Source organism: Hypanus sabinus (genome assembly GCF_030144855.1).
Source record: "Hypanus sabinus isolate sHypSab1 chromosome X1 unlocalized genomic scaffold, sHypSab1.hap1 SUPER_X1_unloc_1, whole genome shotgun sequence".
NCBI classification, from domain to species: domain Eukaryota; kingdom Metazoa; phylum Chordata; class Chondrichthyes; order Myliobatiformes; family Dasyatidae; genus Hypanus; species Hypanus sabinus.
In genome coordinates this window covers 1,088,024-1,110,559 of record NW_026778957.1, presented here as the reverse complement: position 1 = coordinate 1,110,559, position 22,536 = coordinate 1,088,024, and positions in this window count along the sequence as shown.

The following is a 22,536-nucleotide window of genomic DNA, read 5'->3' as shown; positions in this document are numbered from 1 at the left end:
GCTGCCCTGCTCTCCCCGTGCTGGGCCCAGGACGGGTGCTGCGGAACCGGAGGCGCTGCCCTGGTCTCTCCGTGCTGGGCCCAGGACGGGTCCTGCGGAACCGGAGACGCTGCCCTGGTCTCTCCGTGCTGGGCCCAGGACGGGTCCTGCGGAACCGGAGACGCTGCCCTGGTCTCTCCGTGCTGGGCCCAGGATGGATCCCGAGGAACCGGAGACGCTGCCCTGCTCTCCCCGTGCTGGGCCCAGGACGGGTCCTGGGGAACCGGAGACGCTGCCCTGCTCTCTCCGTGCTGGGCCCAGGACGGGTCCTGGGGAACCGGAGACGCTGCCCTGGTCTCTCCGTGCTGGGCCCAGGACGGGTCCTGGGGAACCGGAGACGCTGCCCTGCTCTCCCCGTGCTGGGCCCAGGACGGGTCCCGGGGAACCGGAGACGCTGCCCTGCTCTCCCCGTGCTGGGCCCAGGACGGGTCCTGGGGAACCGGAGACGCTGCCCTGCTCTCCCCGTGCTGGGCCCAGGACGGGTCCTGCGGAACCGGAGACGCTGCCCTGGTCTCTCCGTGCTGGGTCCAGGACGGGTCCTGCGGAACCGGAGGCGCTGCCCTGCTCTCCCCGTGCTGGGCCCAGGACGGGTCCTGGGGAACCGGAGACGCTGCCCTGGTCTCTCCGTGCTGGGCCCAGGACGGGTCCTGGGGAACCGGAGACGCTGCCCTGCTCTCCCCGTGCTGGGCCCAGGACGGGTCCTGGGGAACCGGAGACGCTGCCCTGGTCTCCCCGTGCTGGGCCCAGGACGGGTCCTGCGGAACCGGAGACGCTGCCCTGGTCTCTCCGTGCTGGGCCCAGGACGGGTCCTGCGGAACCGGAGACGCTGCCCTGGTCTCCCCGTGCTGGGCCCAGGACGGGTCCTGGGGAACCGGAGACGCTGCCCTGCTATCTCCGTGCTGGGCCCAGGACGGGTCCTGCGGAACCGGAGACGCTGCCCTACTCTCCCCGTGCTGGGCCCAGGACGGGTCCTGCGGAACCGGAGACGCTGCCCTGGTCTCTCCGTGCTGGGCCCAGGACGGGTCCTGGGGAACCGGAGACGCTGCCCTGGTCTCTCCGTGCTGGGCCCAGGACGGGTCCTGCGGAACCGGAGACGCTGCCCTGGTCTCTCCGTGCTGGGCCCAGGACGGGTCCTGGGGAACCGGAGACGCTGCCCTGGTCTCTCCGTGCTGGGCCCAGGACGGGTCCTGGGGAACCGGAGACGCTGCCCTGGTCTCTCCGTGCTGGGCCCAGGACGGGTCCTGCGGAACCGGAGACGCTGCCCTGGTCTCCCCGTGCTGGGCCCAGGACGGGTCCTGGGGAACCGGAGACGCTGCCCTGGTCTCTCCGTGCTGGGCCCAGGACGGGTCCTGCGGAACCGGAGACGCTGCCCTACTCTCCCCGTGCTGGGCCCAGGACGGGTCCTGCGGAACCGGAGACGCTGCCCTGGTCTCTCCGTGCTGGGCCCAGGACGGGTCCTGGGGAACCGGAGACGCTGCCCTGGTCTCTCCGTGCTGGGCCCAGGACGGGTCCTGCGGAACCGGAGACGCTGCCCTGCTCTCCCCGTGCTGGGCCCAGGACGGGTCCTGGGGAACCGGAGACGCTGCCCTGGTCTCTCCGTGCTGGGCCCAGGACGGGTCCTGCGGAACCGGAGACGCTGCCCTGGTCTCTCCGTGCTGGGCCCAGGACGGGTCCTGGGGAACCGGAGACGCTGCCCTGGTCTCTCCGTGCTGGGCCCAGGACGGGTCCTGCGGAACCGGAGACGCTGCCCTGCTATCCCCGTGCTGGGCCCAGGACGGGTCCTGCGGAACCGGAGACGCTGCCCTGCTATCTCCGTGCTGGGCCCAGGACAGGTCCTGGGGAACCGGAGACGCTGCCCTGGTCTCTCCGTGCTGGGCCCAGGACGGGTCCTGCGGAACCGGAGACGCTGCCCTGCTATCCCCGTGCTGGGCCCAGGACGGGTCCTGCGGAACCGGAGACGCTGCCCTGGTCTCTCCGTGCTGGGCCCAGGACAGGTCCTGGGGAACCGGAGACGCTGCCCTGGTCTCTCCGTGCTGGGCCCAGGACGGGTCCTGCGGAACCGGAGACGCTGCCCTGCTCTCTCCGTGCTGGGCCCAGGACGGGTCCTGGGGAACCGGAGACGCTGCCCTGGTCTCTCCGTGCTGGGCCCAGGACGGGTCCTGGGGAACCGGAGACGCTGCCCTGGTCTCCCCGTGCTGGGCCCAGGACGGGTCCTGCGGAACCGGAGACGCTGCCCTGGTCTCTCCGTGCTGGGCCCAGGACGGGTCCTGGGGAACCGGAGACGCTGCCCTGGTCTCCCCGTGCTGGGCCCAGGACGGGTCCTGCGGAACCGGAGACGCTGCCCTGGTCTCTCCGTGCTGGGCCCAGGACGGGTCCTGGGGAACCGGAGACGCTGCCCTGGTCTCTCCGTGCTGGGCCCAGGACGGGTCCTGGGGAACCGGAGACGCTGCCCTGCTATCTCCGTGCTGGGCCCAGGACGGGTCCTGCGGAACCGGAGACGCTGCCCTACTCTCTCCGTGCTGGGCCCAGGACGGGTCCTGCGGAACCGGAGACGCTGCCCTGGTCTCTCCGTGCTGGGCCCAGGACGGGTCCTGGGGAACCGGAGACGCTGCCCTGGTCTCTCCGTGCTGGGCCCAGGACGGGTCCTGCGGAACCGGAGACGCTGCCCTGCTCTCCCCGTGCTGGGCCCAGGACGGATCCTGCGGAACCGGAGACGCTGCCCTGCTATCTCCGTGCTGGGCCCAGGACGGGTCCTGCGGAACCGGAGACGCTGCCCTGGTCTCTCCGTGCTGGGCCCAGGACGGGTCCTGGGGAACCGGAGACGCTGCCCTGCTCTCCCCGTGCTGGGCCCAGGACGGGTCCTGCGGAACCGGAGACGCTGCCCTGGTCTCTCCGTGCTGGGCCCAGGACAGGTCCTGGGGAACCGGAGACGCTGCCCTGGTCTCTCCGTGCTGGGCCCAGGACGGGTCCTGGGGAACCGGAGACGCTGCCCTGGTCTCTCCGTGCTGGGCCCAGGACGGGTCCTGGGGAACCGGAGACGCTGCCCTGGTCTCTCCGTGCTGGGCCCAGGACGGGTCCTGCGGAACCGGAGACGCTGCCCTGGTCTCTCCGTGCTGGGCCCAGGACGGGTCCTGCGGAACCGGAGACGCTGCCCTGGTCTCTCCGTGCTGGGCCCAGGACGGATCCCGAGGAACCGGAGACGCTGCCCTGCTATCTCCGTGCTGGGCCCAGGACGGGTCCTGCGGAACCGGAGGCGCTGCCCTGGTCTCTCCGTGCTGGGCCCAGGACGGGTCCTGGGGAACCGGAGACGCTGCCCTGCTATCTCCGTGCTGGGCCCAGGACGGGTCCTGCGGAACCGGAGGCGCTGCCCTGGTCTCTCCGTGCTGGGCCCAGGACGGGTCCTGGGGAACCGGAGACGCTGCCCTGCTATCTCCGTGCTGGGCCCAGGACGGGTCCTGCGGAACCGGAGACGCTGCCCTGGTCTCTCCGTGCTGGGCCCAGGACGGGTCCTGGGGAACCGGAGACGCTGCCCTGGTCTCTCCGTGCTGGGCCCAGGACGGGTCCTGGGGAACCGGAGACGCTGCCCTACTCTCCCCGTGCTGGGCCCAGGACGGGTCCTGCGGAACCGGAGACGCTGCCCTGGTCTCTCCGTGCTGGGCCCAGGACGGGTCCTGGGGAACCGGAGACGCTGCCCTGCTCTCTCCGTGCTGGGCCCAGGACGGGTCCTGCGGAACCGGAGACGCTGCCCTGGTCTCTCCGTGCTGGGCCCAGGACGGGTCCTGGGGAACCGGAGACGCTGCCCTGGTCTCTCCGTGCTGGGCCCAGGACGGGTCCTGCGGAACCGGAGACGCTGCCCTGCTCTCTCCGTGCTGGGCCCAGGACGGGTCCTGGGGAACCGGAGACGCTGCCCTGGTCTCTCCGTGCTGGGCCCAGGACGGGTCCTGCGGAACCGGAGACGCTGCCCTGGTCTCTCCGTGCTGGGCCCAGGACGGGTCCTGCGGAACCGGAGACGCTGCCCTGGTCTCTCCGTGCTGGGCCCAGGACGGGTCCTGGGGAACCGGAGACGCTGCCCTGGTCTCTCCGTGCTGGGCCCAGGACGGGTTCTGGGGAACCGGAGACGCTGCCCTGGTCTCTCCGTGCTGGGCCCAGGACGGGTCCTGCGGAACCGGAGACGCTGCCCTGGTATCTCCGTGCTGGGCCCAGGACGGGTCCTGGGGAACCGGAGACGCTGCCCTGCTATCTCCGTGCTGGGCCCAGGACGGGTCCTGCGGAACCGGAGACGCTGCCCTGGTCTCTCCGTGCTGGGCCCAGGACGGGTCCTGCGGAACCGGAGACGCTGCCCTGGTCTCTCCGTGCTGGGCCCAGGACGGGTCCTGCGGAACCAGAGACGCTGCCCTGGTCTCTCCGTGCTGGGCCCAGGACAGGTCCTGGGGAACCGGAGACGCTGCCCTGGTCTCTCCGTGCTGGGCCCAGGACGGGTCCTGCGGAACCGGAGACGCTGCCCTGGTCTCTCCGTGCTGGGCCCAGGACGGGTCCTGGGGAACCGGAGACGCTGCCCTGGTCTCTCCGTGCTGGGCCCAGGACGGGTCCTGGGGAACCGGAGACGCTGCCCTGGTCTCTCCGTGCTGGGCCCAGGACGGGTCCTGCGGAACCGGAGACGCTGCCCTGGTCTCTCCGTGCTGGGCCCAGGACGGGTCCTGCGGAACCGGAGACGCTGCCCTGGTCTCTCCGTGCTGGGCCCAGGACGGGTCCTGGGGAACCGGAGACGCTGCCCTGCTCTCCCCGTGCTGGGCCCAGGACGGGTCCTGCGGAACCGGAGACGCTGCCCTGCTATCTCCGTGCTGGGCCCAGGACGGGTCCTGGGGAACCGGAGACGCTGCCCTGGTCTCTCCGTGCTGGGCCCAGGACGGGTCCTTCGGAACCGGAGACGCTGCCCTGGTCTCTCCGTGCTGGGCCCAGGACGGGTCCTGCGGAACCGGAGACGCTGCCCTGCTATCTCCGTGCTGGGCCCAGGACGGGTCCTGCGGAACCGGAGACGCTGCCCTGCTCTCTCCGTGCTGGGCCCAGGACGGGTCCTGGGGAACCGGAGACGCTGCCCTGGTCTCTCCGTGCTGGACCCAGGACGGGTCCTGGGGAACCGGAGACGCTGCCCTGGTCTCTCCGTGCTGGGCCCAGGACAGGTCCTGGGGAACCGGAGACGCTGCCCTGCTCTCCCCGTGCTGGGCCCAGGACGGGTCCTGGGGAACCGGAGACGCCGCCCAGCTCTCTCCGTGCTGGGCCCAGGACGGGTCCTGGGGAACCGGAGACGCTGCCCTGGTCTCTCCGTGCTGGGCCCAGGACGGGTCCTGCGGAACCGGAGACGCTGCCCTGGTCTCTCCGTGCTGGGCCCAGGACGGGTCCTGCGGAACCGGAGACGCTGCCCTGGTCTCTCCGTGCTGGGCCCAGGACGGGTCCTGCGGAACCGGAGACGCTGCCCTGCTATCTCCGTGCTGGGCCCAGGACGGGTCCTGCGGAACCGGAGACGCTGCCCTGGTCTCTCCGTGCTGGGCCCAGGACGGGTCCTGGGGAACCGGAGACGCTGCCCTGGTCTCTCCGTGCTGGGCCCAGGACGGGTCCTGGGGAACCGGAGACGCTGCCCTGCTCTCTCCGTGCTGGGCCCAGGATGGCTCCTGCGGAACCGGAGACGCTGCCCTGGTCTCTCCGTGCTGGGCCCAGGACGGGTCCTGCGGAACCGGAGACGCTGCCCTGGTCTCTCCGTGCTGGGCCCAGGACGGCTCCTGCGGAACCGGAGACGCTGCCCTGGTCTCTCCGTGCTGGGCCCAGGACGGGTCCTGGGGAACCGGAGACGCTGCCCTGGTCTCTCCGTGCTGGGCCCAGGACGGGTCCTGCGGAACCGGAGACGCTGCCCTGGTCTCTCCGTGCTGGGCCCAGGACGGGTCCTGCGGAACCGGAGACGCTGCCCTGGTCTCTCCGTGCTGGGCCCAGGACGGGTCCTGCGGAACCGGAGGCGCTGCCCTGGTCTCTCCGTGCTGGGCCCAGGACGGGTCCTGGGGAACCGGAGACGCTGCCCTGCTATCTCCGTGCTGGGCCCAGGACGGGTCCTGCGGAACCGGAGACGCTGCCCTGGTCTCTCCGTGCTGGGCCCAGGACGGGTCCTGCGGAACCGGAGACGCTGCCCTGGTCTCTCCGTGCTGGGCCCAGGACGGGTCCTGCGGAACCGGAGGCGCTGCCCTGGTCTCTCCGTGCTGGGCCCAGGACGGGTCCTGGGGAACCGGAGACGCTGCCCTGCTCTCTCCGTGCTGGGCCCAGGATGGATCCCGAGGAACCGGAGACGCTGCCCTGGTCTCTCCGTGCTGGGCCCAGGACGGGTCCTGGGGAACCGGAGACGCTGCCCTGATCTCTCCGTGCTGGGCCCAGGACGGGTCCTGCGGAACCGGAGACGCTGCCCTGGTCTCTCCGTGCTGGGCCCAGGACGGGTCCTGAGGAACCGGAGACGCTGCCCTGGTCTCTCCGTGCTGGGCCCAGGACGGGTCCTGGGGAACCGGAGACGCTGCCCTGGTCTCTCCGTGCTGGGCCCAGGACGGGTCCTGGGGAACCGGAGACGCTGCCCTGCTCTCTCCGTGCTGGGCCCAGGACGGGTCCCGAGGAACCGGAGACGCTGCCCTGGTCTCTCCGTGCTGGGCCCAGGACGGGTCCTGCGGAACCGGAGACGCTGCCCTGGTCTCTCCGTGCTGGGCCCAGGACGGGTCCTGGGGAACCGGAGACGCTGCCCTGCTCTCCCCGTGCTGGGCCCAGGACGGGTCCTGGGGAACCGGAGACGCTGCCCTGGTCTCTCCGTGCTGGGCCCAGGACGGGTCCTGGGGAACCGGAGACGCTGCCCTGCTATCTCCGTGCTGGGCCCAGGACGGGTCCTGCGGAACCGGAGACGCTGCCCTGGTCTCTCCGTGCTGGGCCCAGGACGGGTCCTGGGGAACCGGAGACGCTGCCCTGCTCTCCCCGTGCTGGGCCCAGGACGGGTCCTGCGGAACCGGAGACGCTGCCCTGGTCTCTCCGTGCTGGGCCCAGGACGGGTCCTGCGGAACCGGAGACGCTGCCCTGGTCTCTCCGTGCTGGGCCCAGGATGGGTCCTGCGGAACCGGAGACGCTGCCCTGGTCTCTCCGTGCTGGGCCCAGGACGGGTCCTGGGGAACCGGAGACGCTGCCCTGGTCTCTCCGTGCTGGGCCCAGGACGGGTCCTGGGGAACCGGAGGCGCTGCCCTGGTCTCTCCGTGCTGGGCCCAGGACGGGTCCTGGGGAACCGGAGACGCTGCCCTGGTCTCTCCGTGCTGGGCCCAGGACGGGTCCTGCGGAACCGGAGACGCTGCCCTGCTCTCTCCGTGCTGGGCCCAGGACGGGTCCTGCGGAACCGGAGACGCTGCCCTGGTCTCCCCGTGCTGGGCCCAGGACGGGTCCTGCGGAACCGGAGACGCTGCCCTGCTATCTCCGTGCTGGGCCCAGGACGGGTCCTGGGGAACCGGAGGCGCTGCCCTGGTCTCTCCGTGCTGGGCCCAGGACGGATCCCGAGGAACCGGAGACGCTGCCCTGCTATCTCCGTGCTGGGCCCAGGACGGGTCCTGCGGAACCGGAGGCGCTGCCCTGGTCTCTCCGTGCTGGGCCCAGGACGGGTCCTGGGGAACCGGAGACGCTGCCCTGCTATCTCCGTGCTGGGCCCAGGACGGGTCCTGCGGAACCGGAGACGCTGCCCTGCTCTCTCCGTGCTGGGCCCAGGACGGGTCCTGGGGAACCGGAGACGCTGCCCTGCTCTCCCCGTGCTGGGCCCAGGACGGGTCCTGCGGAACCGGAGACGCTGCCCTGGTCTCTCCGTGCTGGGCCCAGGACGGGTCCTGCGGAACCGGAGACGCTGCCCTGGTCTCTCCGTGCTGGGCCCAGGACGGGTCCTGCGGAACCGGAGACGCTGCCCTGGTCTCTCCGTGCTGGGCCCAGGATGGGTCCTGCGGAACCGGAGGCGCTGCCCTGGTCTCTCCGTGCTGGGCCCAGGACGGGTCCTGCGGAACCGGAGACGCTGCCCTGGTCTCTCCGTGCTGGGCCCAGGACGAGTCCTGCGGAACCGGAGACGCTGCCCTGGTCTCTCCGTGCTGGGCCCAGGACGGGTCCTGGGGAACCGGAGACGCTGCCCTGGTCTCTCCGTGCTGGGCCCAGGACGGGTCCTGCGGAACCGGAGACGCTGCCCTGGTCTCTCCGTGCTGGGCCCAGGACGGGTCCTGGGGAACCGGAGACGCTGCCCAGCTCTCTCCGTGCTGGGCCCAGGACGGGTCCTGCGGAACCGGAGACGCTGCCCTGGTCTCTCCGTGCTGGGCCCAGGACGGGTCCTGGGGAACCGGAGGCGCTGCCCTGCTATCTCCGTGCTGGGCCCAGGACGGGTCCTGCGGAACCGGAGGCGCTGCCCTGGTCTCCCCGTGCTGGGCCCAGGACGGATCCCGAGGAACCGGAGGCGCTGCCCTGGTCTCTCCGTGCTGGGCCCAGGACGGATCCTGCGGAACCGGAGACGCTGCCCTGGTCTCTCCGTGCTGGGCCCAGGACGGGTCCTGCGGAACCGGAGGCGCTGCCCTGGTCTCCCCGTGCTGGGCCCAGGACGGATCCCGAGGAACCGGAGGCGCTGCCCTGGTCTCTCCGTGCTGGGCCCAGGACGGATCCTGGGGAACCGGAGACGCTGCCCTGCTATCTCCGTGCTGGGCCCAGGACGGGTCCTGCGGAACCGGAGACGCTGCCCTGGTCTCTCCGTGCTGGGCCCAGGATGGATCCCGAGGAACCGGAGACGCTGCCCTGCTATCTCCGTGCTGGGCCCAGGACGGGTCCTGCGGAACCGGAGACGCTGCCCTGGTCTCTCCGTGCTGGGCCCAGGACGGGTCCTGGGGAACCGGAGACGCTGCCCTGGTCTCTCCGTGCTGGGCCCAGGACGGGTCCCGAGGAACCGGAGACGCTGCCCTGGTCTCTCCGTGCTGGGCCCAGGACGGGTCCTGGGGAACCGGAGACGCTGCCCTGGTCTCTCCGTGCTGGGCCCAGGACGGATCCTGCGGAACCGGAGACGCTGCCCTGCTATCTCCGTGCTGGGCCCAGGACGGGTCCTGCGGAACCGGAGACGCTGCCCTGCTATCTCCGTGCTGGGCCCAGGACGGGTCCTGCGGAACCGGAGACGCTGCCCTGGTCTCTCCGTGCTGGGCCCAGGACGGGTCCTGCGGAACCGGAGACGCTGCCCTGGTCTCTCCGTGCTGGGCCCAGGACGGGTCCTGGGGAACCGGAGACGCTGCCCTGGTCTCTCCGTGCTGGGCCCAGGACGGCTCCTGCGGAACCGGAGACGCTGCCCTGGTCTCTCCGTGCTGGGCCCAGGACGGCTCCTGCGGAACCGGAGACGCTGCCCTGGTCTCTCCGTGCTGGGCCCAGGACGGGTCCTGCGGAACCGGAGACGCTGCCCTGCTATCTCCGTGCTGGGCCCAGGACGGGTCCTGGGGAACCGGAGACGCTGCCCTGCTCTCTCCGTGCTGGGCCCAGGACGGGTCCTGCGGAACCGGAGACGCTGCCCTGCTCTCTCCGTGCTGGGCCCAGGACGGATCCTGCGGAACCGGAGACGCTGCCCTGCTATCTCCGTGCTGGGCCCAGGACGGGTCCTGCGGAACCGGAGACGCTGCCCTGCTATCTCCGTGCTGGGCCCAGGACGGGTCCTGCGGAACCGGAGACGCTGCCCTGGTCTCTCCGTGCTGGGCCCAGGACGGGTCCTGCGGAACCGGAGACGCTGCCCTGCTATCTCCGTGCTGGGCCCAGGACGGGTCCTGCGGAACCGGAGGCGCTGCCCTGGTCTCTCCGTGCTGGGCCCAGGACGGGTCCTGCGGAACCGGAGACGCTGCCCTGGTCTCTCCGTGCTGGGCCCAGGACGGGTCCTGCGGAACCGGAGACGCTGCCCTGGTCTCTCCGTGCTGGGCCCAGGACGGGTCCTGCGGAACCGGAGACGCTGCCCTGGTCTCTCCGTGCTGGGCCCAGGACGGGTCCTGCGGAACCGGAGGCGCTGCCCTGGTCTCCCCGTGCTGGGCCCAGGACGGGTCCTGCGGAACCGGAGACGCTGCCCTGGTCTCCCCGTGCTGGGCCCAGGACGGGTCCTGCGGAACCGGAGACGCTGCCCTGGTCTCTCCGTGCTGGGCCCAGGACGGGTCCTGCGGAACCGGAGACGCTGCCCTGGTCTCTCCGTGCTGGGCCCAGGACGGGTCCTGGGGAACCGGAGACGCTGCCCTGGTCTCTCCGTGCTGGGCCCAGGACGGGTCCTGCGGAACCGGAGACGCTGCCCTGGTCTCTCCGTGCTGGGCCCAGGACGGGTCCTGCGGAACCGGAGACGCTGCCCTGCTCTCCCCGTGCTGGGCCCAGGACAGGTCCTGGGGAACCGGAGACGCTGCCCTGGTCTCTCCGTGCTGGGCCCAGGACGGGTCCTGCGGAACCGGAGACGCTGCCCTGGTCTCTCCGTGCTGGGCCCAGGACGGGTCCTGGGGAACCGGAGACGCTGCCCTGCTATCTCCGTGCTGGGCCCAGGACGGCTCCTGCGGAACCGGAGACGCTGCCCTGGTCTCTCCGTGCTGGGCCCAGGACGGGTCCTGGGGAACCGGAGACGCTGCCCTGGTCTCTCCGTGCTGGGCCCAGGACGGGTCCTGCGGAACCGGAGACGCTGCCCTGGTCTCTCCGTGCTGGGCCCAGGACGGGTCCTGGGGAACCGGAGACGCTGCCCTGGTCTCTCCGTGCTGGGCCCAGGACGGGTTCTGCGGAACCGGAGACGCTGCCCAGCTCTCCCCGTGCTGGGCCCAGGACGGGTCCTGGGGAACCGGAGACGCTGCCCTGCTATCTCCGTGCTGGGCCCAGGACGGGTCCTGGGGAACCGGAGACGCTGCCCTGGTCTCTCCGTGCTGGGCCCAGGACGGGTCCTGCGGAACCGGAGACGCTGCCCAGCTCTCCCCGTGCTGGGCCCAGGACGGGTCCTGCGGAACCGGAGACGCTGCCCTGGTCTCTCCGTGCTGGGCCCAGGACGGGTCCTGCGGAACCGGAGACGCTGCCCTGCTCTCCCCGTGCTGGGCCCAGGACGGGTCCTGCGGAACCGGAGACGCTGCCCTGCTATCTCCGTGCTGGGCCCAGGACGGGTCCTGCGGAACCGGAGACGCTGCCCTGGTCTCTCCGTGCTGGGCCCAGGACGGGTCCTGGGGAACCGGAGACGCTGCCCTGGTCTCTCCGTGCTGGGCCCAGGACGGGTCCTGGGGAACCGGAGACGCTGCCCTGCTATCTCCGTGCTGGGCCCAGGACGGGTCCTGGGGAACCGGAGACGCTGCCCTGCTCTCCCCGTGCTGGGCCCAGGACGGGTCCTGGGGAACCGGAGACGCTGCCCTGCTCTCTCCGTGCTGGGCCCAGGACGGGTCCTGGGGAACCGGAGACGCTGCCCTGGTCTCTCCGTGCTGGGCCCAGGACGGGTCCCGCGGAACCGGAGACGCTGCCCTGGTCTCTCCGTGCTGGGCCCAGGACGGGTCCTGGGGAACCGGAGACGCTGCCCTGGTCTCTCCGTGCTGGGCCCAGGACGGGTCCTGGGGAACCGGAGACGCTGCCCTGGTCTCTCCGTGCTGGGCCCAGGACGGGTCCTGGGGAACCGGAGACGCTGCCCTGGTCTCTCCGTGCTGGGCCCAGGACGGGTCCTGGGGAACCGGAGACGCTGCCCTGCTCTCTCCGTGCTGGGCCCAGGACGGGTCCTGCGGAACCGGAGACGCTGCCCTGGTCTCTCCGTGCTGGGCCCAGGACGGGTCCTGCGGAACCGGAGACGCTGCCCTGGTCTCTCCGTGCTGGGCCCAGGACGGGTCCTGCGGAACCGGAGACGCTGCCCTGGTCTCTCCGTGCTGGGCCCAGGACGGGTCCTGCGGAACCGGAGACGCTGCCCTGCTCTCCGTGCTGGGCCCAGGACAGGTCCTGGGGAACCGGAGACGCTGCCCTGGTCTCTCCGTGCTGGGCCCAGGACGGGTCCTGCGGAACCGGAGACGCTGCCCTGCTCTCCCCGTGCTGGGCCCAGGACGGGTCCTGCGGAACCGGAGACGCTGCCCTGCTATCTCCGTGCTGGGCCCAGGACGGGTCCTGCGGAACCGGAGACGCTGCCCTGGTCTCTCCGTGCTGGGCCCAGGACGGGTCCTGGGGAACCGGAGACGCTGCCCTGGTCTCTCCGTGCTGGGCCCAGGACGGGTTCTGCGGAACCGGAGACGCTGCCCAGCTCTCTCCGTGCTGGGCCCAGGACGGGTCCTGCGGAACCGGAGACGCTGCCCTGGTCTCTCCGTGCTGGGCCCAGGACGGGTTCTGCGGAACCGGAGACGCTGCCCTGCTCTCCCCGTGCTGGGCCCAGGACGGGTTCTGCGGAACCGGAGACGCTGCCCTGCTCTCCCCGTGCTGGGCCCAGGACGGGTCCTGCGGAACCGGAGACGCTGCCCTGCTCTCCCCGTGCTGGGCCCAGGACGGGTCCTGCGGAACCGGAGACGCTGCCCTGGTCTCTCCGTGCTGGGCCCAGGACGGGTCCTGGGGAACCGGAGACGCTGCCCTGGTCTCTCCGTGCTGGGCCCAGGACGGGTTCTGCGGAACCGGAGACGCTGCCCTGGTCTCTCCGTGCTGGGCCCAGGACGGGTCCTGGGGAACCGGAGACGCTGCCCTGCTCTCCCCGTGCTGGGCCCAGGACGGGTCCTGGGGAACCGGAGACGCTGCCCTGCTCTCCCCGTGCTGGGCCCAGGACGGGTCCTGGGGAACCGGAGACGCTGCCCTGGTCTCTCCGTGCTGGGCCCAGGACGGGTCCTGCGGAACCGGAGACGCTGCCCTGCTCTCCCCGTGCTGGGCCCAGGACGGGTCCTGGGGAACCGGAGACGCTGCCCTGGTCTCTCCGTGCTGGGCCCAGGACGGATCCTGGGGAACCGGAGACGCTGCCCTGGTCTCTCCGTGCTGGGCCCAGGACGGGTCCTGGGGAACCGGAGACGCTGCCCTGCTATCTCCGTGCTGGGCCCAGGACGGGTCCTGCGGAACCGGAGACGCTGCCCTGGTCTCTCCGTGCTGGGCCCAGGACGGGTCCTGGGGAACCGGAGACGCTGCCCTGGTCTCTCCGTGCTGGGCCCAGGACGGGTCCTGCGGAACCGGAGACGCTGCCCTGCTCTCTCCGTGCTGGGCCCAGGACGGGTCCTGGGGAACCGGAGACGCTGCCCTGGTCTCCCCGTGCTGGGCCCAGGACGGGTCCTGCGGAACCGGAGACGCTGCCCTGCTATCTCCGTGCTGGGCCCAGGACGGGTCCTGGGGAACCGGAGACGCTGCCCTGGTCTCCCCGTGCTGGGCCCAGGACGGGTCCTGCGGAACCGGAGGCGCTGCCCTGGTCTCTCCGTGCTGGGCCCAGGACGGGTCCTGGGGAACCGGAGACGCTGCCCTGGTCTCTCCGTGCTGGGCCCAGGACGGGTCCTGCGGAACCGGAGACGCTGCCCTGGTCTCTCCGTGCTGGGCCCAGGACGGGTCCTGCGGAACCGGAGACGCTGCCCTGCTATCTCCGTGCTGGGCCCAGGACGGGTCCTGCGGAACCGGAGACGCTGCCCTGGTCTCTCCGTGCTGGGCCCAGGACGGGTCCTGCGGAACCGGAGACGCTGCCCTGCTATCTCCGTGCTGGGCCCAGGACGGGTCCTGCGGAACCGGAGACGCTGCCCTGCTATCTCCGTGCTGGGCCCAGGACGGGTCCTGCGGAACCGGAGACGCTGCCCTACTCTCTCCGTGCTGGGCCCAGGACAGGTCCTGCGAAATGATGGCCCCGAGGAACTTAGAGAGCCTGGCCCTCTCCGCCTCTGGTGTCTTCGGGAAGATGCTGTTCCTGAATCACTGAGTGTGTGTCTTCAGGCTCCTGTACCTCCTCCCTGATGGCAGAGGGGAAGAAGCTGTTCCTGAATCACTGAGTGTGTCTCTTCAGGCTGCTGTACCCCCTCCCTGATGGCAGAGGGGAAGAAGCTGTTCCTGAATCGCTGAGTGTGTGTCTTCAGGCTCCTGTACCTCCTCCCTGATGGCAGAGGGGAAGAAGCTGTTCCTGAATCGCTGAGTGTGTGTCTTCAGGCTCCTGTACCTCCTCACTGATGGCAGAGGGGAAGAAGCTGTTCCTGAATCACTGAGTGTGTCTCTTCAGGCTGCTGTACCTCCTCCCTGATGGCAGAGGGGAAGAAGCTGTTCCTGAATCGCTGAGTGTGTGCCTTCAGGCTCCTGTACCTCCTCCCTGATGGCAGAGGGGAAGAAGCTGTTCCTGAATCACTGAGTGTGTCTCTTCAGGCTGCTGTACCTCCTCCCTGATGGCAGAGGGGAAGAAGCTGTTCCTGAATCGCTGAGTGTGTGCCTTCAGGCTCCTGTACCTCCTCCCTGATGGCAGAGGGGAAGAAGCTGTTCCTGAATCGCTGAGTGTGTGCCTTCAGGCTCCTGTACATCCTCCCTGATGGCAGAGGGGAAGAAGCTGTTCCTGAATCGCTGAGTGTGTCTCTTCAGGCTCCTGTACCACCTCCCTGATGGCAGAGGGGAAGAAGCTGTTCCTGAATCGTTGAGTGTGTGTCTTCAGGCTCCTGTACCTCCTCCCTGATTGCAGAGGGGAAGAAGCTGTTCCCGAATCGTTGAGTGTGTGTCTTCAGGCTCCTGTACCTCCTCCCTGATGGCAGAGGGGAAGAAGCTGTTCCTGAATCGCTGAGTGTGTGCCTTCAGGCTCCTGTACCTCCTCCCTGATGGCAGAGGGGAAGAAGCTGTTCCTGAATCGCTGAGTGTGTGTCTTCATGCTCCTGTACCTCCTCCCTGATGGCAGAGGGGAAGAAGCTGTTCCTGAATCGCTGAGTGTGTGTCTTCATGCTCCTGTACCTCCTCCCTGATGGCAGAGGGGAAGAAGCTGTTCCTGAATCGCTGAGTGTGTGCCTTCAGGCTCCTGTACCTCCTCCCTGATGGCAGAGGGGGAGAAGCTGTTCCTGAATCGCTGAGTGTGTGTCTTCAGGCTCCTGTACCCCCTCCTCTGAAGGTTCTCAGTCTCTGGGTCATTGCATGTCAAGCCACAGTAACTCAAGGGAACTGGAGTTGTTGTGTAGTCTCAATGGTGGGTGGTTTTCCGTTTCATAAACTGAGAGTTTTTTAATGATGTAGCTGTCACGTGAGGGGCGTTAAGAGCCGCAGAGGTCTTTCGTCTTATCTTTGTGTGGATTGTTGTGGGGGCACTGGGATAGAGATGTTCGGCCTACACTGTGAGTAGCTGAGAGGTGGTGTCGTGCCCGCTTCAGGGGTGGGTTTTCCAGTTGGACGAAGGAGATTTCTTTCACCCCTCTTTCAAACCACCTGACCTCGCTGTCCAAAATGTGCGCGTTGCTATCGCGAAAGGCGGTGCCCCTTGACCTGGAGGTGTAGATACCCAGCCGGGTCTCGACCTGAGCTGTGTCGGGCCGTTTGTTCGTGGTTTTACAGACCTCTGCGGTTCTCAATGCATTGGATAGCGCGTGCCGTATGTGTATGGGTAGACGTAGGATCCTTACAGTGCAGTCCTGCAATCTCTCCCCCAGCCTTCCCACAACAATCCACACCTCCATTCATGCAAAGATCAGACTGATGACCCTCTCATCACTTCTACGACCCTTGCCGACTCTCGCACGGTCGCTAAACGACTCACACAGAGTTTATAAGCTGGAGAACTACCCACCATGGATCAGAACTGAAGAAGCCTCTCGGGAACTTCGAGACAACACAGCAAGCCCAGTTGCCTTGATTTACTGCCGCTTGATAAACTCTTCCCTGATGACAGCAGTGAGAAGAGGGCATATCCTGGGCGATGGGGGGGGGGGGGGGCCTCAATGATTGATGCTATCTTTTTGAGGCATTGTCTGTTGAAGATGCCCTTGATATCACAAGGATGTGATGCTGAGGCTTTATAAGGCCCTGGTGAGGCCTCACCTTGAGTATCGTGAACAGTTTTGGGCTCCTCATCTTTAAAGAGAATGTGCTGGCATTGGAGAGGGTCCAGAGGAGGTTCACAAGGATGATTCCAGGAATGAAAGGGTCGTCGTACGAGGGACGTTTGATGAGTGTGTACTGGTTGGAATTCTGAAGGATTAGGGGGGATCTCATTGAAATCTGTCCTCTGTTGAAAGGCCTAGACAGAGTAGATGCGGAAAGGATGTTTCCCATAGTGGGGGAGTCTAGGACCAGAGGACACAGATAGAGTGGATGTGGAGAGGATGTTTCCTATAGTGGAGGAGTCTAGGACCAGAGGACACAGATAGAGTGGATGTGGAGAGGATGTTTCCTATGGTGGGGGAGTCTAGGACCAGAGGACACAGATAGAGTGGATGTGGAGAGGATGTTTCCTATAGTGGGGGAGTCTAGGACCAGAGGACACAGATAGAGTGGATGTGGAGAGGATGTTTCCTACAGTGGGGGAGTCTAGGACCAGAGGACACAGATAGAGTGGATGTGGAGAGGATGTTTCCTATAGTGGGGGAGTCTAGTAGCAGAGGACACAGATAGAGTGGATGTGGAGAGGATGTTTCCTGTAGTGAGGGAGTCTAGGACCAGAGGACACAGACAGAGTGGATGTGGAGAGGATGTTTCCTATAGTGGGGGAGTCTAGGACCAGAGGACACAGATAGAGTGGATGTGGAGAGGATGTTTCCTATAGTGGGGGGAGTCTAGGACCAGAGGACACAGACAGAGTAGATGTGGAAAGGATGTTTCCCATGGTGGGGGAGTCTAGGACCAGAGGACACAGATAGAGTGGATGTGGAGAGAATGTTTCCTATGGTGGGGGAGTCTAGGACTAGTGGACACAGATAGAGTGGATGTGCAGAGGATGTTTCCTATAGTGGGGGAGTCTAGGACCAGAGGACACAGATAGAGTGGATGTGGAGAGGATGTTTCCTATGGTGGGGGAGTCTAGGACCAGAGGACACAGATAGAGTGGTTGTAGAGAGGATGTTTCCTATACTGGGGGAGTCTAGGACCAGAGGACACAGATAGAGTGGATGTGGAAATGATGTTTCCTTCAGTGGGGGAGTCTAGGACCAGAGGACACAGATAGAGTGGATGTAGAGAGGATGTTTCCTATAGTGGGGGAGTCTAGGACCAGAGGACACAGACAGAGTGGATGTGGAGAGGATGTTTCCCACGTTGGGGGAGTCTAGGACCAGAGGGCACAGCCTCGGGATTGAGGGGCGCCCTTTCAAATCAGAGATGCGGAGAAATTTCTTTCGCCAAAGGGTGGCAAACTTTTGGAATTTGTTGCCACCTGCAGATGCGGATGGAGGGCAGCTTGTTGGGTGTATTAAAGGCAGAGATTGATGGGTCCGTGTTTGGACACGGCATCAAAGGTTACGGAGAGAAGGCCGGGAACTGGGGTTGAGGAGGAGATCAGCTGTGACTGAATGGCGGAGCAGACTCGGCGGGCCAGATGGCCTCCTTCTGCCCCTGTGTGTTACGGTCTTCTGGATAAAGGGGGAGGCGAGTGCCCACGATGGAACTGGCTGAGGTTACGCCCTTCTGCAGCTTTTTCCGATCCTGCGCGTCGGCCCCTCCGAACCGGACCCTAACCCTAACCCACACCAGCTAGAATGCTCCCCACACCAGACCTGTAGAAACTTGGGTGGCACACCAATTCTCACCAAAACTCCTAACCAAAATAGAGCCCCACCCTACCTGTGAGGGGGGTGGCCTGTGGAACCCCCTGTGTCGTGGGGGCGGGGCGCGATACCCCCCCCCCATATCAGAACCAGGTTTATTATCACTGACATACGTCGCGAAGTTTGTCATAAAGCAGCAGTAGTACAGAACATGCAGTGGACACGCCAGGATCAGTACAGTTCGGCCCAATTAAGCTGCTGCCCCAGTTAATCGGTTTTATGGAAGTCGTTAAAAATACATAATTTGCTACTCAAAGACTGATTAGGAAATTATTTATTTAAGTAAAGTGCAGAACAAATTATAATCCCACCAATCCTACTGTAATATTATAAAACCGTGTATCAGTTCCTGATAGTTATTGATGGAGCAATTAATTCATCCAGTTTACGGTGCTGATTGACTGCAAGTGAACGGAATCAGCACAGACAGCCAGTGTAGATAATGAATTCAACGATCGCTTCCTCCAACTCTTCCTTTTCGTTGTGACTTCCAAGATGATTGCCGATAACCTTCAAGTTCTTCGTAGTGCCTAACTTCTTGAAGTGGTGAAATAGTTTCGTTTTCACTCACGGTCGCCTCCAAGCCGGAATACTGGCAAACCCCAGCAAGCCAAACAGTTGTGAATCGTCTGACTGCTTACTTCCCACTATCAATGACAAAAAACCTCTGCTTTTTCGAACGCAATCACACGCAACCTGCCGCTACTTAAAAACTGTCCGCTAGGAGTTCAGCGGCCACACGAGTGTGCTTGACTGACGCCAGTTAGAAACTTCAGCAGCGGCCCCATAGAACATAGAACAATACAGCACAGTACAGACCCTTCAGCCCACAATGTTGTGCCAACCCTTAAACCCTGCCTTCCATATAACCCTCCACCTTAAGTTCCTCCATATACCTGTCTAGTAGTCTCTCAAATTTCACTGGTGTATCTGCCTCCACCACTGACTCAGGCAGTGCATTCCACGCACCAACCAGTCTCTGAGTAAAAAATCTTCCTCTAATATCCCCCTTGTACTTCCCTCCCCTTACCTTAAAGCCATGTCCTCTTGTACTGAGCAGTGGTGCCCTGGGGAAGAGGCGCTGGCTGTCCATTCTGTCTATTCCTCTTAATATCTTGTATACCTCTATCATGTCTCCTCTCATCCTCCTTCTCTCCAGAGAATAAAGCCCTAGCTCCCTTAATCGCCGATCATAATCCATACTCTCTAAACCAGGCTGCATCCTGGTAAATCTCCTCTGTACCCTTTCCAATGCTTCCACATCCTTCACATCAGACCAGAACTGGACACAGTACTCCAAGTGTGGCCTAACTAGAGTTTTATAGAGCTGCATCATTACCCCGCGACTCTTAAACTCCATTCCTCGACTTATGGAAGTTATCACCCCATAAGCTTTCTTAGCCACCCTATCTACCTTTGAGGCAACTTTCAGGGATCAGTGGACATGTACCCCCAGATCCCTCTGCTCCTCCAACTACCAAGTATCCTGCCATTTATTTTGTACTCTGCCTTGGAGTTTGTCCTTCCAAAATGTACCACCTCACACTTCTCCGGGTCCCCCGTCCTAATTAAGCAGCATGGTGTCCCAAATAAATGGAGGGATTCTCGGCTATTTCCTCAATTAATTTTTGTTCCTTAAGAGTTGTCCCAGATGAATGGCTCCCCAGTCAACCAGAAGCCACTGCACTTAACAATTGGGACGAGCTTGATAGTAAATTGTACCCGCAGTTAATCATTAAAAACACAAAATGCTGGCAGAACTCGGCAGGCCAGACAGCATCTATGGGATGTTCAACACCCTCCTGATGAAGGGTTTCGACCCGAAACGTCGTCACTACCTCCTCCCGTAGATGCTGTCTGGCCTGCTGAGTTCTGCCAGCATTTTGTGTTTTTATTTATTTCCAGCATCTGCGGATTCACTCGTGTTGCCCATGGTTAATCATGCCTGGTTTGGAGGGAATGTGTTATAACAAGGGGCTGCACCGACTCGTTCTCTCTGGGGTGTCGGATGCTGGGGGGTGGGGGGTGGGGGGCGCGGGTGTGAGATCTGTTTGGGGTTTATAGGATTATGAGAGGCACAGATAGAATAGACGGAGGGTATCTGTGTCCCAGGGTTGAAATGTTTAATACCAGAGGGCACGCGTTTAAGGTGAGAGGGGGTAATCTCATGTGAGATGCAAGGGGCAGGTTTTTTATGTAGAGAGTGGCGGGACTGTGCCGTCAGGGGTGGTGGTAGGGGCATTAGGCCCTCTAAAGAGACGTTTAGATCGGCACGAGAACGTGAGGAAAATCGGAGAGATGTGGACGATGTGTCGGCGAAGAGACGAGTTGACCGTTTGATTGGTTCGGTACAACACTGCGGCTGAAGAGCCTGTTCCTGTGCTAGCCCTTTGGTCCGCTGCCTCCACCACCCCCACCCCCCCATACCCAGCTCATTCAAGTATTTACACAACTCTGCTTGGAGAGCGGTGGTCAATTCAACCTCCGGTAAAATATGAAAACGAGGGAATTAGGGGAAGGTGTGGGTGGGTGTGATGGACTTTCGAGGCAGTGGTGCTTTGGGAAGAGCGTCTACAGTGTCGGGAGAAGCTTTTGCAAAGGGCTCAAGTTCTGGTTTTGGGGGGGGGGGGTGCAGAGGGACCGCTGCGCTGCATCGGATGGGGAGGGGGATAAGCTGCAAGTTCAGCCAGCTCCATCGCAGGCGCTGGCCCCCACCCCGGTACCGGGGGCAGCTTCAAAAGGCAGTGCCTCCAAAAGGTGGCATCCGTCATTAAGGTACCCCGTCACCCAGGACGCGCCCTCTTCTCGTTGCTGCCATCAGGGAGGGGGTACAGGAGCCTGAAGACACACACACTCAGTGATTCAGGAACAGCTCCTTCCCCTCTGCCATCAGGGAGGAGGTACAGGTGCCTGAAGACACACACTCAACGATTCAGGAACAGCTTCTTCCCCTCTGCCATCAGGGAGGGGGTACAGGAGCCTGAAGACACACACTCAACGATTCAGGAACAGCTTCTTCCCCTCTGCCATCAGGGTGGAGGTACAGGAGCCTGAAGACACACACTCAACGATTCAGGAACAGCTCCTTACCCTCTGCCATCCGTTGTCCTTTCAGAAAACGAGCCCATGAACGCCACCTCACTACTTTTTTCCCTTCTCTTTTTGCTCCACTTATCTAATTTTATTCATAGAGTTTTTATTATCATGTGTTGTGATGGACACGACCTCACTTCCCTCTCTTTATTTAATTTTTTTATGTGTGACTGGTAGATTTTTTAACACTTCAGTGAACTGCCCCAGAACTCGACATGCGCCGGTGAGATTAGATCCGATTCTGATCCTCAGCGTTCACGCCCAGCTCCCCGCGGAGTTTGCTCCGTTGCCGCGGTCACCCAGCCCGCGGTCAGTGGGGAGGGGGGCCAACAATGGCCCACCTGTTTGCGAGCCAGCAGCCGGTCTTGGCAGGAGATCCTGCCCTCTCAGCACATTCCTGACATTCCCAACCAGCAGCCAGCCGGAATCAGGCTCTGCATGAGCTGGGAGAGATCGAGAGCCGACCACGTCCTCTCCCCCCCCCCCCCCCCCCCCCACCCCACCGACTCTCCCTCCGTGCTCGCCAGGGAGCGCTGTGCAAACCTGTCCGAGCGACGTCCTCCATCTCCCGACACGCAATTCCTAGGATTCTCTCTGTCTGGGACATAGATTTTGTAATTTATTTATATTTTTTAGTTGGTGTTTCACGACAGTAAAGGCCCCTCTGTTTCAACGAGCCCGAGCCGTACATGAACCTGTATGTCTTTGGACTGTGGGAGGAATGTACAAGCTCCTTACAGGCAGCAGCAGGAATTGAACCTGCGTCTCCCGTGCTGCTTCACTAGCGGCTATGTTACCATGGGGGCTCCGATCACCACAGCTCCTTCCAGTCTTGACCCTGGGGGTTACAGATCAGTGGGGACCTGGCATGCCGACAGGGCTCCGGGTTGGTTAAGAGGGCGTTTGATGTGTCGGCCTTTAATAGGGGGGACTGAGTTCCCGAGTCGCGAGCTAATGCTGCGGCTCTACGAAACCACAGTTAGACCACACTGGGAATATTGTGCCCGGTTCTGGTCGCCTCATTGTAGGAGGGATGTGGAAGCTTCAGAGGAGATTCACCAGGACACTGCCTGGATTAGAGAGGGTTCAGAGGAGATTCACCAGGACGCTGCCTGGATTAGAGAGGGTGCAGAGGAGATTCACCAGGATTCTGCCTGGTTTAGAGAGGGTGCAGAGGAGATTCAGCAGGATGCTGCCTGGATTAGAGAGGGTGCAGAGGAGATTCAGCAGGATGCTGCCTGGATTAGAGAGGGTGCAGAGGAGATTCAGCAGGATGCTGCCTGGATTAGAGAGGGTGCAGAGGAGATTCACCAGGATGCTGCCTGGATTAGAGAGGGTGCAGAGGAGATTCACCAGGATGCTGCCTGGATTAGGGAGGGTGCAGAGGAGATTCACCAGGATGCTGCCTGGATTAGAGAGGGTGCAGAGGAGATTCATCAGGATGCTGCCTGGATTAGAGAGGGTGCAGAGGAGATTCATCAGGATGCTGCCTGGATTAGAGAGGGTGCAGAGGAGATTCACGAGGATGCTGCCTGGATTAGAGAGAGTGCAGAGGAGATTCACGAGGATGCTGCCTGGATTAGAGAGGGTGCAGAGGAGATTCACCAGGATGCTGCCTGGATTGGAGAGGGTGCAGAGGAGATTCACCAGGATGCTGCCTGGATTAGAGAGGGTACAGAAGAGATTCACCAGGAAG